At 37.7% G+C, this 18,169-nt stretch overlaps 1 pseudogene; it reads left to right on the top strand.

The window, feature by feature from the left end:
- Window positions 1–6,348: 6,348 nt before the first annotated feature.
- Window positions 6,349–8,288, top strand: LOC134370600 (RNA-binding protein EWS-like; annotated as a pseudogene).
- Window positions 8,289–18,169: the final 9,881 nt, after the last annotated feature.

Below are 18,169 nucleotides of genomic sequence, written 5' to 3' on the forward strand. Positions count from 1 at the left end.
GGCTTCTTGATGTTGCTATGAAAGCTAAGAGATGGAGTTTAAAGAACTTATTTCCAGCTTCTCACAAAGGCAATTCTCCAGGAATTCCAAATCCCACTGTGTGTGTCCTCAGAGTATCAGTGGAAACATACTCAGAGTGCCTGGGCACCACAGGCTAGCCCTGTGAAGATGCCACTGCCCAAGAGGGAGGAACACTCAACTGCCTGGCCACCACATCCCCGCTACCCTCACTGTGCTGTCAGCTGCCTTGCTCCCACCCACCGGAGACGCTGGCCCAAGGTGGTGCCAGAGCTGCTGGCTTGAGGGACAGCCAGCAGCAGCTGCAGGAACTGACCTAATTCATGTATTTCTGTTCGGATCTTTCTTTCTCTCCTTCTACTAATTGAGGTTTGGTTTGTTCCTATTTTTTCAGTTTCTTAAGGTGTAACATCAGGCTGATTACTTGAAGCCTTTCTACTTTTTTAATGTCAGCATTTATTGCTATAACCTTCCCTCTTAGAACTGCTTTTGCTCTATCCCGTAAGTTCTGATATGTTGAGTTTTCATTTTCACTTGTCTCAGGAAGTTTAAGATTTCCTTTTAAATTTATTCTTTGATGCATTTGTTGTTTGGAAGCCCATTGTTTAATTTCCCTATATTTGTAGTTTCCAATGTCCCTTCTGTTATTGATTTCCAGTTTTATTCTGTCGTGATTAGACAAGATAGTTGGTATTGTATCAGTTTTTAAAAATTTGTTGAGACTTGTTTTGTGACCTAACATATAGTCTATTCTAAAGAATGTTCCATGTGCTGATGAGAAGAATGTGTATTATGGAGCTGTTGGATGGAATGTTCTATAAATGTCTGTTAAGTCCAATTGGTCTACAGTTCAAATTACCTCTGATGATTCTTGGTTAATTGTCTGGACTATCTGTCCTTTGCTGAAAGTGGGATGTTAAAGTCTCCAACAGTAGCTTCCAGTCAAGATGGTGGAGTAGACGGCACCCAGCATCATTCTCTCCCACAAATCAACCAAATTAAAAAGCAACAATAGTCAACAGGGGAAGAGGGGGAGATACCTGTGGAGTTCATGAAGGCAGGAGAAGCCACAGTGAGAGAAAGAAAGGACCATTCCTACCATTTAGAACCCTGGCCACTTCAAGGCTGGAGCTGGTGAGCACATAGAGCAAGAGCTAGAAAAAGCCACTGCTGTATTCTTCCTGTGAAGTTGCATGGAGGCAGAGGGGGAGAGGAGGGCCTTGGTGGCCCTCATTCTAGAAGGACCACTAACAGGGTTCCCATGGACCCACATAGGAGCAAGGAGTGACAGCAACAGATAAAAGGAGCCACTCAGAGGCCAGAGAGTCATTGCAAGGGCTCATGTGTGGTCTGCCCTCCCACACTGAGGCATGCCATCACTGCCATGGGTCCCACCTGGGGTCCCAAGGCATAGACCTGGGGACCAACCCCTCCTCGTGCAACCAGGCAAGGAGCATGCCAAAAGCACTACTTCCATGTGGGTGGCCCACCACAACTACAACAATAACCATTGCTGCCACAAAAGCAGCTAGACACCACAACCACTGTGCAGATGGCCTGCCAGCCACTTTAGTGCATTGACACACGGAAAGTCACCAGCAGAGACCAAAGAAAAGAAGAGCATGTCTCTCTCCACAAAGCTCATTTCAGTGTGATAGAAGAAGAATCTGCTCTATGATAATGGTGGGGGAACTGAACACACCTCTCTCAGCACTGGACAGATCATCTAGGCAACAAATCAACACAGTAACCATTACTCTTTCAGAAGGAGAGAAGGAATCTAGGGTTATCAGAGGTGGGAGAGGGAGGGAGAGGGGCATAGGGAGAGATTTGATAAGGGGCATAAAGAATAAGTATGATTTATAATAATATATATACTAATAATATTGATTTGATCAACATATGTCAATGTCAAACCCCCAAAATATGTATAATCAATTATGATTCAATTAAAAAAAAGTCTCCAACAGTTATTGTGTTGGAGTCTATCTGTTCCATTAGGTCTAATATTTGCCTGATATATCTGGGTGCTCTGGTGTTGGGTGCATTTAGAATTGTTATATACTCTTGTTGAATTTATCCCTGTATCATTATATAATGACCTTCTTTTTTTACTTTCCTTGGCTTGATGTCTATTTTATCTGATATAGGTATAGGTATTCCTGCTGATTTTTGGTTTCCATTCACATGAAATATCTTTTTCTATCCCCTTGCTTTCAGTTGATATGTGTCTTTATAAGTGAAGTAAATTTCTTGTAGGCAGTATATTGCTGGTTTCTTTTTTTATAATCCATTCAGCCACTCTGTGTCTTTTAATTGGGGAATTTAATCCATTTACACTTAGAGTTATTATTGATATATAGGGACTTCCTACTGCTATTTTGCTACTTTTTAATGGTTGTTTTGTAGATCCTTTTTTCATTTTCTCTGGTGTTACTTTCTTCCTTTTTGATACAGTGATTTTCTCTAGTAGCATATTTTCACTTCTTCCTATTTATTTTTAGTATGTCTATTATAGGTTTTTTGCATTATGGTTACCATGAGGCTTACAGAAAACATGTTATAATTTTAACCAATTATTTTAAACTAATAACTTAACTTCAGTTGCTAAGAAAAAAGAAAAAAAAAGCTGATTTTTACACTTTGATGTTATTCTCCCCCCCCTTGGCATTTTGTTGTTTCAAGTTACATCTTTTAATATTTCATATCTCTTATATGGTTGTTGTATTTTTTATTATCTTATTAGGTTTGTCCTTTAGTCTTCTTCATAAAGATATAAGTGGTTTGTTCACCAGCCTCACAATATTGGAGTATTCTGAGTTTGTCTGTGTACTTACCTTATTAGTGATTTTTATACCTTCAAATGTTTTCTTGTTACACTTTAACATCATTTTCTTTCAGACCGAAGAACTCTCTTTAGCATTTTCTTTTAAGGAAGTTCTAGTGTTGAATTCCCTTAGCCTTTGTATGTGTGTGAAAGACTTTTTTTCTCCTTCATATTTGAAGGTTAGTTTTGCTGGATACAGAATTCTTGGTTGACAGTCTTTTTCCTTCAGCATTTTGAATGTATCATTTCACTTTCTCCTGCCATGAAGGGTTTCTACTGAGAAGTCTGTTGAAAGCCATATTGAGGCTCTGTTGAATGTTATGTGTTTCTTTACTCTTGATGCTTTCAGTATTCTTTCTTTGTCTTTGGTGTTAGATAATTTGATTATGATGTGCCTTGGGGTATTTCTCATTGGATTGAATTTGATTGGTGATCTCTAAGCTTTCCGTATATGGATACTGTCATCTTTCTCCATCCTTGGGAAATTTTCAACCATTATTTTCTTAAAAATGCTTTCTAGGTCTCTTCCTTTTTTGTCTGCTTTGGGTATGCCAATTATGTTGAGATTATTTCATTTGAAGGTGTCATATAATTGCTGCATTTCTGTTAATATTTTTCTTGTTCCTTTTTCTTTTTGCTCCTATGATTGGGTAATTTCATGTGTTCTGTCTTTTAGCTCACTGATTCTTTCCTCTGTTTGATCAAGTCTTCTGTTGGAGGTTTCTATTGAGTTTTTCAGTTCAGGTAATATATTCTTTATATCTAGAATTTCTATTTGGGGTTTTAAAATTGATTCTATTCCTTTGTCAGGCTTCTTGTTCTGTTCCTGGATTGTTTCCCAAATATCATTTAGTTTTCTATCTGTATTTTTTTGTGACTTCCTTCTGTAAGAGGATTATTCTTAATTTCCTAAATGTGCCGATCTTTTGGGTCTATTGCTAGAGCTTTATTGGTTTCTTTGTGTGGTGTTCTATTTCTTTTTTTTCTTGATTTTTGTTTCTTTACACTGATGTCTGTTCATTTGAAGAGATGACTACCTCTTCCAGGTTTTGTAGATGTTCTTTGGTGGTATTAGACTTTTACTGGAATTTTACAGAATTTTGTCTCTGGCCTGTGTTTTTTTGTTCCATTCTGTAGTGAATTAATAACAATCTCCACCACTTAAAAACTGCATTGGAACTAATTTTCTGTGTTGCCATTAATTCTCAGGGAGGGGAAGACTTACTGCAGGGACCAGAACTTGAATGCTATGCCTCAGCTAAATTGCTGCATTGTTGTTTCTCAATCTGCGGAAAAATTTTTGAAGACTGCATTTTAAATTTGGCCTTTTAGTCACTTCTGGGTCATGTAGGGAGGTAACTGGGCTGTGTGCAAAATCTGGTCCAGGACTGACTCTTACCTGTATACTATGCCCCTGCAGTTGCATTGCACCAACAGATCACCACTGTGTGGCACCATTCTGACTGGGAGGCAGATCTGCTGCCAACATTGTGTCTTGATGCACCCCTGGTGAATCAGCACCTCCAGCACTCCAAATGGTTCCACATGTGTTCCCTTTAAAGACTCATAGGCCTCTGGGAAAATCAGGTACCCACCTCCTACTCTTTCCTCTCACCTCTGAGATTGCAGGTCCAGTGGCTTTCTCCAAGTATAGTGCTATTGTTGGTCCTGAAGGTGGGGGATGAGGTGCTCTAAAGTGATTTCTTCCTCCTGTTGGCTGCAGCCTCTCCCTCCTATGTAGGCAGAGGGGAACCTTGCGAGTAGCTACACTGGCCTGGGAATGGGATTCAGTGCTCTGAAGTGATATTTATATATAGTCAGTGGCCACAGCACTCTTTATCCCTGCAGGCTCCAAGTAGCTTCACACAAAAAGCTCTGGGGTGGCTTTGTCATTTCCAGGAAGCTGCTTCATGAGCTGTGCCACACCAGCCCTCCTCCTGCCTCTGTGGTCTTCTACATCTTTGCAGACTAAGCTGATGTCTCCTCCTCCTCCCCCTTAATTCCAGTGGTTTCAGGATGGCAATTTTGTGTCTTAATTTTGTAAGTTGATCTCTTCTAGGGGGGAGTGATACCAGGAATCATCCAGTCCACCATCATTCTGACCCAGAGGATTAGTTTTCTCTTGCTGTGTAACAAATACCACATATGTATCAGCTTAAAACAATATAAATTTATTATTTAATAGTTTCTGTAGGTCAGGAGTCCAGGAATGGCTTAGTGGGATCCTCTGTCCATGTTTTCACAAGCCTCCCATCAGTGTGTCAGCTGCGCTAAAGTTCTCAACTGGAGCTCAGATTTCTCTTCCACGTTTATTTAGGTTTTTGAAAAAATTAAATTTCTTCTAGCTGTAGGACCAAGACCCCTGTTTTATTGCTAGCTGTTGGCCAGGGATAACTCTTAGCTCCTTGAGGCTGTCCATAATTCCTTGCCACATGGTCCCCATAGGCAGTTTACAACATTGATGTTTACTTTCTTTTGGACTAATAGTGGCATGTCTCTCCAACTTCTTCCACTGTGTCCAGCCTGAGAAAACTCTCTGTTGTATAAAGGCTCACCTGACTAGGTCATTGTCATTCCAAATAATCTATGTTTTTCTATACTTCATAACATAATCATGGGAGTAATTTCTCATTATATTCACAAGTTCTACCCACACTCAATATAAGGGGATTATACAAGGATGAACGTCATTGTTAGAATTCTTCCCACAACAGCTACTACACAATTTTAGGTTGCTAGGTTTTTATCCAAGGAACTTTAAAGGTTTTATCCCTTTTTCTTCTGGCATCTGTTGTTTAGATGAGAGGCCTGCTGTCATTCTAATTGTCCATTATATGTATTCTGCCTTTCCTCTTTAGCTTATTCCAACTTTTTGCTTTGTCTTTTATGCAGTTTGCCATAATGTGGTTGGGTATGGTTTGGGTAATGTGTTTTTCTTTTTTGGAGACTGGCCAGTATGGGGATCTGATCCCTTGACCTTGGTGTTACAAGGCTGTGTTATAACCAACTCGGCTAACTGGCCAAACTGGGTGTGGATTTGGAGTTGTTTATCCCTAGGAACTTTATGTAGTATTTTATGCTGAAGACTCATGACTGTTTCAATTTTGAAACCCCCACAGCTGTCCTCTCTTAAATAATTCCTGTAGTGGATTCCATTAGCTCATTTTCAAATTCCTTTTAGACATTCTTTTTTCTACAGTGCAGAACTTTTTTATATTATATATCTTTTAATCATTCTATGCTGCATTATGGGGACATTTTTCTTAAATTAATCTTCAGTTTACTGCTTTTTGAGAAAAATCTGTAAAATCTGCTATACAATCCTTTGAATTCTTTGAGGTTTTAATTATGTTGACTATATTTTTATTTTAGAAATTCTGTCTGCTTCCTTTTACAAATTTATTGTTTATTTATGGTTCCTCTTTTTACATTTAAAATTTTATATTTGGGAGGAAAAGCAAGAGGGAGATGGATGTTGACAGAATAAGGAGGAAGGAGAGAAAATGGCATCCACAGATTACAGTACCTACAGCCAAGCTGCGGCCTAGTAGGGCTACTGTGCTTACGCCACCCAACCCATGCAAAGATATGCACAGACCACCCAGGCATATGGGCAACAAAGCTATGGAACCTATGGACAGCCCACTGAATTCTGCTATACCCAGGCTCAGACCACTGTGACCTGTGGGCAGACCACTTATGCAACTTCTTATGGACAGCTTCCCACTGATTATACTACTCCAACTGCCCCTCAGATGTACAGCCAGCCTGTCCAGGGGTATGGCCCTGGTGCTTATTATATCACCACTGTTACAGTCACCACCACCCAGGCCTCCTATGTAGCTCAGTCTGCATATAGCACTCAGCCTGCTTACCCAGCCTATAGGCAGCAGCCAATAGCCACCATACCTGCAATGCTACAGGATGGTAACAAGCCCACTGAGACTAGTCAACCTCAGACTAGCACAGTGGGTTACAACCAGTCCAGCCTAGGATACAGACAGAGTAACTACAGTTATCCCCAGGTACCTGAGAGCTACTCCATGTAGCCAGTCACTACACCTCCATCCTATCCTCCTACCAGCTATTCCTCTACACAGTTGACTAGTTATGATCAGAGCAGTTACTCTCAGCAGAACATCTATGGGCAACCGAGCAGGTATGGACAGCAGAGTGTCTGTGGTCAACAAGGCAGTTATGTGCAGCAGCCTCCTGCTAGTTACCCTCTCCAAACTGGATCCTACAGCCTGGCTCGAAGTCAATATAGCCAGCAGAGCAGCAGCTACAGGCAGCAGAGTTTATTCTGACAGGATCACCCCAGTAGCATGCGTGTTTATGGGCAGGAATCTGGAGGATTTTTTGGACCAGGAGAGAACTGGAGCATGAGTGGGCCTGATAATCAGGGTTGGGGGAGAGGGGAATTTGATCACAGAGGCATGAGTAGAGGTGGGTGAGGGGGAGGATGCAGTGGAATGGGCAGCACTGGAGAGAGAGGTGGCTTCAGTAAGTCAGGTGGACTCATGGATGAAGGACCAGATCTTGATTTAGGTCCACCTGTAGATCTGGATGAAGATTCTGACAACAGTGCAATTTATGTGCAAGGATTAAATGACAATGTGACTCTAGATGATCTGGAAGACTTCTTTAAGCAATGTGAGGTTGTTAAGATGAAAAAGAGAACTGGGCAACCCATGATCCACATCTACTTGGACAAGAAAACGGGAAAGCCCAAAGGTAATGTCACAGTGTCCTATGAAGACCCACTGACTGCCAAGGCTGCTGTGGAGTGGTTCGATGGGAAAGATTTTCAAGGGAGCAAAATTAAAGTCTTTCTTGCTTGGAAGAAGCCTCCAATGAACAGCACATGGTGTGGTATGCCACCCTGTGAGGGCAGAAGGATGCCACCACCTCTCAGTGGAAGTACAGGGGGCCCAGAAGACCCTGGGGGACTCATGGGTCACATGAGAGGCCATGGAGAACACAGAGGAAGCTTTCCCCCAAGAGGGCCCTGGGATTCCCGAGGGAATACCTCTGGAGGAGGAAATGCTCAGCACTGAGCTGGCAGTGTCCCAATCTGGATTGTGGAAATCAGAACTTCACCTGGAGGACAGAATGCAAACAGTGTAAGGCCCTGAAGCCTGAAGGCTTCCTCCCACCACCCTTCCCATCCCTGGGTGGTGGTCATGGCAGGGGAGGCCCTGGTGGCACGTGGGGAGGAAGAGGTGGCCTCATGGTTCAGAGGTGGCCATGGGGGAGACAGAGGTGGCTTCCATGGTGGCTGGGGCATGGACTGAGGTAGCTTTGGTAAAAGAAGATGAGGTGGCCGTGGGGTCCCCCTGGACCTTTGATGAAACAGATGGGAGGAAGAAGAGGCAGACACGGAGGACCTGGAAAAATGGATAAAAGTGAGCACCGTCAGAAATACAGAGACCGGCCCTCCTAGACACAGAGACCCTGCAGAGCTACAGTGACTACCAGATTTATTTTTTAAACCAGAAAATGTTTAAAATTTTTATTTCCATATTTATAATGTTGTCAACAACATTATGATTATTCCTTGTCTGTACTTTAGTATTTTTCACCATTTGTGAAGAAACCTTAAAACAAGTTAAATGGCAAAAAAAATAATAAAAAATAAAATAAAATAAAATAAAATTTTATATATTGTTATCTTTTTAATAATTTAAAATCTTTTAATTTGAAGAAAATGTTCTATTGTCACAAGTTCTGAATTATCAAAAGATTGTAATCCTTCTGCTTGATCTGTAGAAGACTCAAGATTAGTTTGTTTGTTTTAAATTTGATTGCAGATTCGTTCTAAGCAGGGTATGTGCTTCCCTGCTCTCCTCCTTTTGGTATTAATGTGTAGTCTGGGATATGAAAATTACCCTTCATTGTACATTTGTTTTGATAAGTGTTCTACTGGTATCACGTATCCTTCACAAAATTTTTGTTAATTTATTGGTATCTTGTTTCTCTATAATATGTAGCAGTGTAATTAGGATCTCAAACCCAAAACACTGGAATATAGTACTGGAATTTTGGTTTTTCATGAAAAGCATTTTTGCTTACTCAGTCTGGGTCAATGATAAGCTTTCTGGTCATATCCTTGTTTTTTTGCTTTTTCCCCTCATGAATAGAGAATCCAGTGCTTCAAGGGTTCTGGCCATATACTTACTCCTATATACATATCTCCTGTCCCTAGGTAAGTGTTAATATTTTAGTTCACAGCCATACCCAGGTTGTTTTAATTTGCAATTCTTTACTGATGTATGATGTTGAGCATCTTTTCGTGTGTGCTGTGGATTGACTGTCCCACCCAAAACTCATCGAAGCTTTACCCCATTGTAACAGTGCTAAGAGGGTGGGAAATCTGATTAAAGTATTTGAAAGATGGGGCCTTTAAAGGGTGATTAGATTATGATGACTGTGTCCTTGTGAATGGATTGGTCCATTCATGGAATAATGGGTGTGGTTCTGATGATGTTATAAGAAGGGCAAGTAAGAAGGTTAGCTCACTCTTGCCCATGCCATTTTCTCTCACGATGTGATACCCTAAGTTGTTGCAGAGTCACCATCCAGAAGAAGGTCCTCACCAGATGTGATCCCTGGATTTTGTTCTTCCCAGCCTCCAAAGATGTAAGAAATAAATTTCATTCCTTTATGAAGTACCCAGTTCCAGGTATTCTGTTATTAGCAACAGAAACAAACTAATATGTTTATTTGCCATCCATATATCTTCTTTGGTGAGGTCTACTCAGATCTCTTGCTCATTTAAAAATTGAGTTGTTTGTTTTCTTATTGTTGAGTTCTAAAAGTTATTTGTATATTTTGGATACAAGTTTAGATATGTGTTTTGCATATATTTTTTCCCAGACCATGGCTTGGATTTTCATTCATTTAACAGTGTCTTCCATAGAGCAGAAGTTTTAAATTTTAATAAAGTCTAACATCAACTTTTTTCTTTCATGGCTCATGCCTTTGGTACCTAAAAACTCATTGCCAAACCCAAGGTCACTTAGATTTTTTCCTGTGCTATCTTTTAGAAGTTTTATAGTTTTGTGTTTTACATTTGGGTGTATTATTCATTTTGAGTTAATTATTGTGAAAGGTGTAAGATCTGCATCTAGATGATGATGATGATGATGATGACTGCATATAGATGTCCAGTTGTTCTAACACCATCTGTCAAAAAACTATTCTTCATCTTGTTGCCTTTGTTCCTTTATCAAAGATCAGTTGATTGTATTTGTGTAGGTCTATTTCTGGGCTCTGTATTCTGTTTTACTGATCTGTTTGCCAATACCATATTGTCTTGATTTCTAGTTTAATTCCAGTGTGTTCTGAGAGCATACTTTGGATAAGTTCTAGTCTTTCAAATTTGTTAATGTGTGCTTTATGGCCCAGGATGTAGTTTATCTTAGTGAATATTCCATGTAAGCTTGAGAAAAGGGTACGTTATGCTATTTTTGGTTGAAGTATTCTACAAATGTTAATTAGTTAAGAACATAAACTTCATGTTAAAAAATTAACTTCTTGTTTTAGAACAAATTTGGATTTACAGAATTATTGCAAAGGTAGTACACAGAGTTCCTATAATCTCCACACACACTTTCCCCTATTATTAACATTATGAGTATGATACATTTGCCACAATTAATGAACTGATATTGGTATATTATTTTTAACTAGAGTCAATACATTGTTTGGATTTCCTCAGTTTTCCCGTAATATCTTTTTCCCATTCCAGAATCTAGTCCAGGACATTACATTACACTTAATAGTCAAGTCTTGTTAGGCTCCTCTGAGTTGTAACAGTTTCTCAGACTTTCCTTTTTTTTTGATGACCTTGACAGTTTTGATGACTACTGTTCAGGTGTTTTGTAGGATATCCCTCAGTTGGTAATTGTCTGATGTTTTTCTCATGATTAGACTTGCAGAATGTGTTTTGGGACTACACGGATAAAGTGCCATTTCATCATATCAGAGCAAGAGTACCTACTATCAGTGTAACTCACTGTTGATACTAATCTTGATCACCTGACTTCATGTAGTGTTTCTCAGCTTTCTCTACTGTAAAGTTCCTCTTTTCCCCCTTCCTGTCTATCCTTACCTTATGGAAGAAATTCACCATATGCAACTCACACTTGAGGAGTGGGGAGTTATACCTGACTGCCATTCTTACTGAACTCCATCCTTATTGAACTCCATCCTTACTGATATTCTGCCTGCTCGATCTATCAATTACTGACAGGAAGGTTTGAAGTCTCCAACTATAATTGTAGATTTGTCTATTACTTCTTTCTGTTCTGTCAGTTTTTGCCTCATGTATTTTTATTGTTTTTAGGTGCACATGTTCAGGATTGTCATATATTCTTGGAGGATTGACCCTTTTACTATTATGCAATGCCCTTCTTTATTCCTAATAATTTTCTTTGTTCTGAAATCATCTTTGACTAACACTAATATGCTACTCAGGCTTTCTTTGGATTCATGTTAATAGGGTATATTTTTCTCCATCTCTTTACTTTTAACATATCAGAGTTTCTATATTTAAAGTGGGTTTCTTGTAGACAACATATAATTAGGTATTTTTTAATCCACTCTGACAATCTCTGCTTTTTAAATGGTGTATCTAGACCATTCACATTTAAAGTTGTTATTGATATATTTGGCTTACTATCACCTAGGTTTGTAACTTTTCTACGTATTGCCAGAGGCTTTTTTTTCTGCCTTCTTTGGTTTTAATTAAGCATTTTCTATAATTCCATTTTACCTCCTGTCTTATAATTCTTTTTAAATAAGCTTTTAGTGGCTGTTGGAGTTTATAATACACATTTAGAATTAATCTAAATTCACCTTCAAAAACCACTATTATGCTTCAAGAGTACTACAGATACTTTGTATCATAGTATCCCCAATTCCTGTCTCCTATCCCTCGTGACATTGCCATCATTCATTTCACTTATTCATAGGCTATAATCACCCACTACATCATTACCATTATTATTTTTTTAAAACAACCATCTTTCAGATCAATAAAGAATAATAAAAATAAAAGATTTTATTTTATCTTCATTTCTTTCTTCCATTTCATTCTTTGTTTATGAAGATCTGAGTTTCTGGCCTATATCATTTTCATCTGGCCTGAAGAAAAATTTTTGACATTACTTGCTAGGAAGATGTAAGGGCAATTTGTTTTCTAAGTTTCTCTTTGTCTGAAAAAAACCTTTTCTTTCCCTGTTTTTTTTTTTTTTTTTTGTGTGTGTGTGACGTATCTATTAAGTTATAACTCACATACCATACAGTTCACCCATTCAAAGTGTACAATTCAATGGTTTTTAGTATATTCACAGAGTTGTGTAAACATTGTCAACAATAGATTTTAAAACATTATTTCACCTGAAACACATACCTTGTATCCGTTAGCCAAGTGTACAAGGGTTCCAATTTCTCCACATCCTTGCCAACATTTGTTATTATCTCTTTTTGTTTATAGTCATCCTAGCAGGTGTGAAGGGATATCTCATTGTGGCTTGATTTTCATTTCCCTGATAACTGATGATTTTGAGCCTCTTTTCATGTGCTTATTGGCCATTTGTATATCTTCTTTGGAGAAATATCTATTTAGATCTTTTGCCCATTTTAAATTGGTTTATTTGTCTTTTTATTGTTGAGTTTTAAGAGTATATTCTAGTACATGGATTTTATTAGATATGTGATTTGCAAAAATATTCTCATTTAATGTGTTGTCTTTTCACATTTTTGATAGTGACTTGAAGCACAAAAGTTTTGAATTTTGATGAAGTCCAGTTTACCTATTTTTATTTTTGTTGCTTTTGCTTTTGGTATCATCATCAAATTCAAGGCCATAAAGTTTTATATCTATGTTTTTTTCCTGTGTTTTATAGTTTTAGCTCTTACATTTAAGTCCTTGATTTATTTTGAATTAATTTTTATATATATTGTGAGGTAGCAGTCCAACTTCATTCTTTTGCATGTGGATATCTAGTTGTTATGGCATCACTTGTTGAAAAGATGATTCTTTCCCCATTGTATTATTTGGGAACCTTTGTTGAAATCGATTGACCAGTAAGTGTTGGAATTTATTTCTGGATTCTCAATTCTATTCTATTGATATGTTTGTTTATCCTTATGCCAGTACCACACTCCCTTGATTACTGTAGCTTTGAGGTAAGTTTTGAAATCAAAAGTGTTAGTGCTAGAACTTTGTTCTTTTTTTTTTTTTTCAAGAATGTTTTGGCTGTTATGCATATTTTGCATTTCCATAAGAATTTTTGGATCTGTCCGTCAGTTTCTGCAAGGAAGTCAACTTGTTTTTGACAGAGGATTCATAGAATCTCCAGATCAATTTGTGGAATATTGCCATCTTAACAGTATTAAGTGTTCTGACTTTTGAACATGGATTCTTTTTCCATTCATCTGGATTGTTAATTTCTTTCATCAATGTTTTATAGTTTTCAGAGTATACATTTTCTACTTCTTTTGTTAAATTTTCTCCTAATATTTTATTCTTTTTGGTGCTATTTTAAATAAAATTGCTTTCTTATTTCATTTTTGATTGCTTCATTGCAAGTGTATAAAAATATAATTGCTTGATTTTTATTCATGATCTTGTATTCTTGCTGACATCATTTATTAGTTTTGGTAGTTTTTTAGTGTATTCCTTAGGATCTTCTATGTACAAGTTTATACCATCTGCAAATAAAGATAGTTTTAATATTCTTTTTCAGTCTGAATGAGTTTGATTTCATTTTCTTGTCTAACTGCCCTGGCTACAACCTCCAGTAGAATGTTGTATAGAAGTGGTGAGAGCAGACAACACTGGCTTGTTCCCGATTGGTGAAAGCATATAGTTTTCCACCTGTAAGTATGCTACTACCTGTGGGCTTTTCATAAATGCCCTTATCAGGATGAAGAAATTCTCTTCTGTTCCTAGGTTGTTGATTGTTTTTACTATGAAATGGTGTTGGATTTTGTCAAATGATTGTTCTGCATCTATTGAGATGATTGTGTGGTTTTTGTTTTTTATTCTGTTGATATGGTATTATGTGCTGAGTTGTGTCTTCTCCAAATTCGTATGTTGAAGTCCTAATCCTTGTACCTCAGAATGTGACTATATTTGGAGATAGGGTCTATAAAGAGGTAACTAAGTTAAAATGAGGTCATTAGTGTGGGCCTTAATCTAATATAACCATTGTTATCACAAGAGAAAATTAGGACATAGGCACACATGGAGGGAAGAAGAGCACGTAAAGATACTGGAGGAAGATGTTCATATATAAGCCAAGGAAAGAGACTTCAGAAAAAATTAACCCTCTGATACCTTGATCTTGGACTTCTAGCCTCCAGAACTGCAAGAAAATAAATTCTGTTGTTTAAGCCACCCAGTCTGTGGTAGTTTGTTATAGAAGCACTACAAACTTGAACAGATTTTGGTACCAGGAAGTTGGGGTACTGTTGTAACAGATACCTAAAAATATGGAACCATATTTAGAATTTGGTAATGGGGAGAGTGTGGAAGAGTTTAGAAGTACATGTAGAAAAAGTCTCTATTGACTTGAAGAGACTGTGGGTAGAAATGTGGACATTAAAGGAAATTCTGGTGAGGGCTCAGAAAGAAGAGAGGAGAGCTGTAGAGAAAGCTTCTCTCATTATACAAGTATACATATACATGTATATATGTATACATTATACATATATACATATAAAATCATGAGCAGAATGTTGGCAGAAATACGAACATTAAAGGTGCTTCTGTTGAGGTCTCAGATGGAAATGAGAAACATATTGTCAGAAACTAGTAGAAAAAAGAGCCTTTTTATAAAGTGGCAAAGAAGTTGGCCGAATTATGTTCTAGTGCTTTGTGGAAAATAAAACTTGTAAGTGATGAACTTGGATATTTTTCTGGGGAGGTTTCTAAGCAAAGTGTTGAAGGCATGGCCTAGTTTCTTCTTGCTTCTTATAGTAAAATATGGTAAGAGAGAGATAAATTGAAGAAGGAATTGTTAAACTAAAAGGAAGCAGAACTTGAAGGTTTGGAAAGTTTTCAATCTACTGAGTTGTAAGTAAATGAGAAAGCATGTTCCGGAGAAAACATCAAAGTGTTGCTGCACAAATACTTGCTAAAGAGATTATGGGTGTGTGACTTATGGGTACAATCAGCCATTTCTGCAGGAGCCAGATAAGGTTATACCAGTAGAAATGCTGGCAACTTGGACTAAATGGGGCAGAAATGGGACAAAATGAAGGAAGGCTGTCAGGCTTCTGGGATCTTGCAAGACAGATCAGTAGAGATATCCAGTATTGAACATGCATTATCCTTCAAGAAAAGGGAAGAGTAACCTCAAATGTGCTTTAGAGGTCATCAGGGCTGCCAATGCCATTATGGACCCAGAGGGCACAGGGTTGAGGGGGCAGGGTCAGCTTTGTGGGCCCAGAGCACAGAGGATTGTGCCAAAGAGGCTTCTTCTTAAGCATTACAATATAATGGAATTTACCCTGCCAGATTTTAGACTTGTTTGCAACCAGTGACTCTGTTCTTCTTCCCATTTTCTCCCTTTTGGAATGTAAATATCTATCCTATTCCTGTCCCACCATTGTATTTGAGAAGCAGATAACTTGTCTTGTTCACAGGTTCACAGCTGGAGATGAATTTTGATTCAGGAGGAATTGCACCTGAAGTCTCACCTATACCTGATTTAGATAAGATTTGGGAATTAGAGTTGATGCTAAAATAGGTTAAAACTTTGGGAGCTGTTGGAATGGAGTGAATAAATTTTGCATGTGAGGACATGAATTTTGGGAGACCAGAGGGCAGAGTGTTATAGGTTAAATTTTGTATCTCTCCCCAATTAATATATTAAAGTTCTAACTCCCAATACCTAAGTATGTGACTATATTTGATATAGGAGTTTTAAAGAGGTAATTAAACTAAAATGATGTTACTAGGGTGGACCCAAGTGGAATACAACTGGTGTCTTATTAGATGAGGCTATTTGGACATCAACACACACAGAAGGAAGGCTATGTGAGGACACAGGGAGAAGATGGCAATTTATAAGCCAAGGAGAGAAGCTTCAGAAGAAATTAACCCTGCTGATATATTGATTGTAAACTTGTAGCCTCCAGAATTGTGAGAAAATAAATTTCTGTTTTTTATGCCACCCTATCTGTGATAGTTTGCTATGGCAGCCCTAGCAAATTAGCACATATAGTGTGTTGCATTTATTGATTTTCAGATGTTATACCAATCTTGCATTCCTGGGATAAATTCCACTTGGTCAAGGTATATAGTCTCTTTTACATATTGTTGAATTTGGTTTGCTAGTATTTTGTTGAAGATTTGTGTGACTATATAGGGAATTAAGTTTCAACATGAATTTTGGAGTGGACACAAACATTAAAACCATAGCAACTATGTTTGTGTCCACTCCAAAATTCATTTTGAAATTTAATCCCCAATACACTAGTATTAAGAGGTCGGTCCTTTAGGAGATGATTATGTCATGAAGGCTTCTTCCTTATGAATGGGATTAAGGCCCTTATAAAAAAGGCTTCACACTTCATTAAGCCCTTTTGCTCTTCTGCTCTTTTGCCATGTGAAGACCCAGTGTTCAAGGTGCCATCTTGGAAGCAGTGACTGGGCCCTTACCTCACACCAAACCTGCCGGCACCTTAATCTCGAACTTCCCAGTTTCCAGAACTGTGAGAAATAAATTTCTTTTATAAATTACCCAGTTTCAGGTATTTTGTTATAGCAGCACAAATGGAATAAGACAGTAGTTCTCTTTTCTTGCGATATCTTTGTTTGGTTTTGGTATCAGGGAAATGTTAGGCTCAGAATGGAAGTAAATATTCACTCTTGCATTCTTTAGAAGAGTTGGTAAAGAAGTGTTATCAGTACTTATTCAAATATTTGGTAGAATGCGTTGGTGACACATTTTGGTCCTGGGCTTTTATTTGTGTGTAGTTCTTTTGTTACTAAGTCAATCTTTACTTTTTATAGGTCTCTTCATAATTTCTATTTCTTTTTGATTCAGTTTTCATATTTGTGTATTTTTAGGAATTTGTCCATATCATTTGTTACTTATTTATTAGTATAATATTGTTCATAGTATTCCCTTCTATTTTTTATTTCTGTAAGTTCAGTGGTAATACTTCCTCTTTAATTTATGGTTTTAGTAATTTGAGTCTTCTGGCTTTTTCACTTGGTCAAGCTAGCTAAAGGCTTGTCAGTCTTTGTTGGTCTTTTCAAGGAGGCCATTTTTGGTTTCATTATCTTTGTCTACTGTTTTTCTATTCTTTACTTTATTAATTTCTGCTATAATTCTAATTATATCCTTCCTTCTCCATGATTTAAGTTTAGTTGGCCTTTTTTTTCTAGTGTGTTAAGGTGAAAGGTTATTGATTTGAGATCTTTCTTCATTTCTATTGTTGGCGCATACAACTATAAATTTCCCTCTCAGCACTGCTTTACCTGTATCATATAAGTTTTGACATGCTTTTTCTTCATTTTCATTCATCTTAAGGTATTTTGTAATCTCTATTTGTTTGATCCACTGTTTATCTTAGCATGTGTTGATTAATTTCCACATATTTCTGAATTCTCCAAATTTCTTTTTGTTATTTCTAATTTTGTTCCATTGTGGTCAGGGAACATACTTCATATGGTATTATGGTATCAATCCTTTTAAGTTTAATGAAATTTGTTTTGTGGCTTAGCATATGGTCTATCATGGAGAATGTTTCAGGTATAATTGAGAAGAATGTATATTCTGCTGTTGGTAGGTGAATGTTCTATAGATATTGCTATGGACTAAATGTTTATGTCCCTTCAAAATTTATATGTTTTAACTGAGTTCCCAATGTGATGGTATAAAGAGGTAAGGCCTCTGAAAGGTAATAAGGTTATGAGGGCAGTGCCCTCATGAATGGGATTAATGCCCTTATAAAAGAGGCCCCAGACAGCGGCCTTGCCCCTTTTACCATGTGAGCACAAAGCAAGAATGTGCCATCTATGAACAAGAAAGCTGACCCTCACCACACATTGTATCTGCTGGTGCCTTGATCATGACTTTCCCAGCCTCTAGAACTGTGAGAAATAAACTTCTGTTGTTTCCAAGCTGCCTGGAAAATGGTGTTTTGCTACAGAAGCTTGAATAAATTAAGACAGATTTATTTTAGGTCCCGTTGGTTTACAGTATTGTTCAAGTCTTCCATTTCCTTTCTTATCTTCTGACAATTGTTACTGGAAGTGGGATATTAAAGTCTCCAACTATTACTGTTGAATCATCTATATCT

This window comes from Cynocephalus volans, chromosome 2, assembly GCF_027409185.1.
Source record: "Cynocephalus volans isolate mCynVol1 chromosome 2, mCynVol1.pri, whole genome shotgun sequence".
Lineage (NCBI taxonomy): Eukaryota > Metazoa > Chordata > Mammalia > Dermoptera > Cynocephalidae > Cynocephalus > Cynocephalus volans.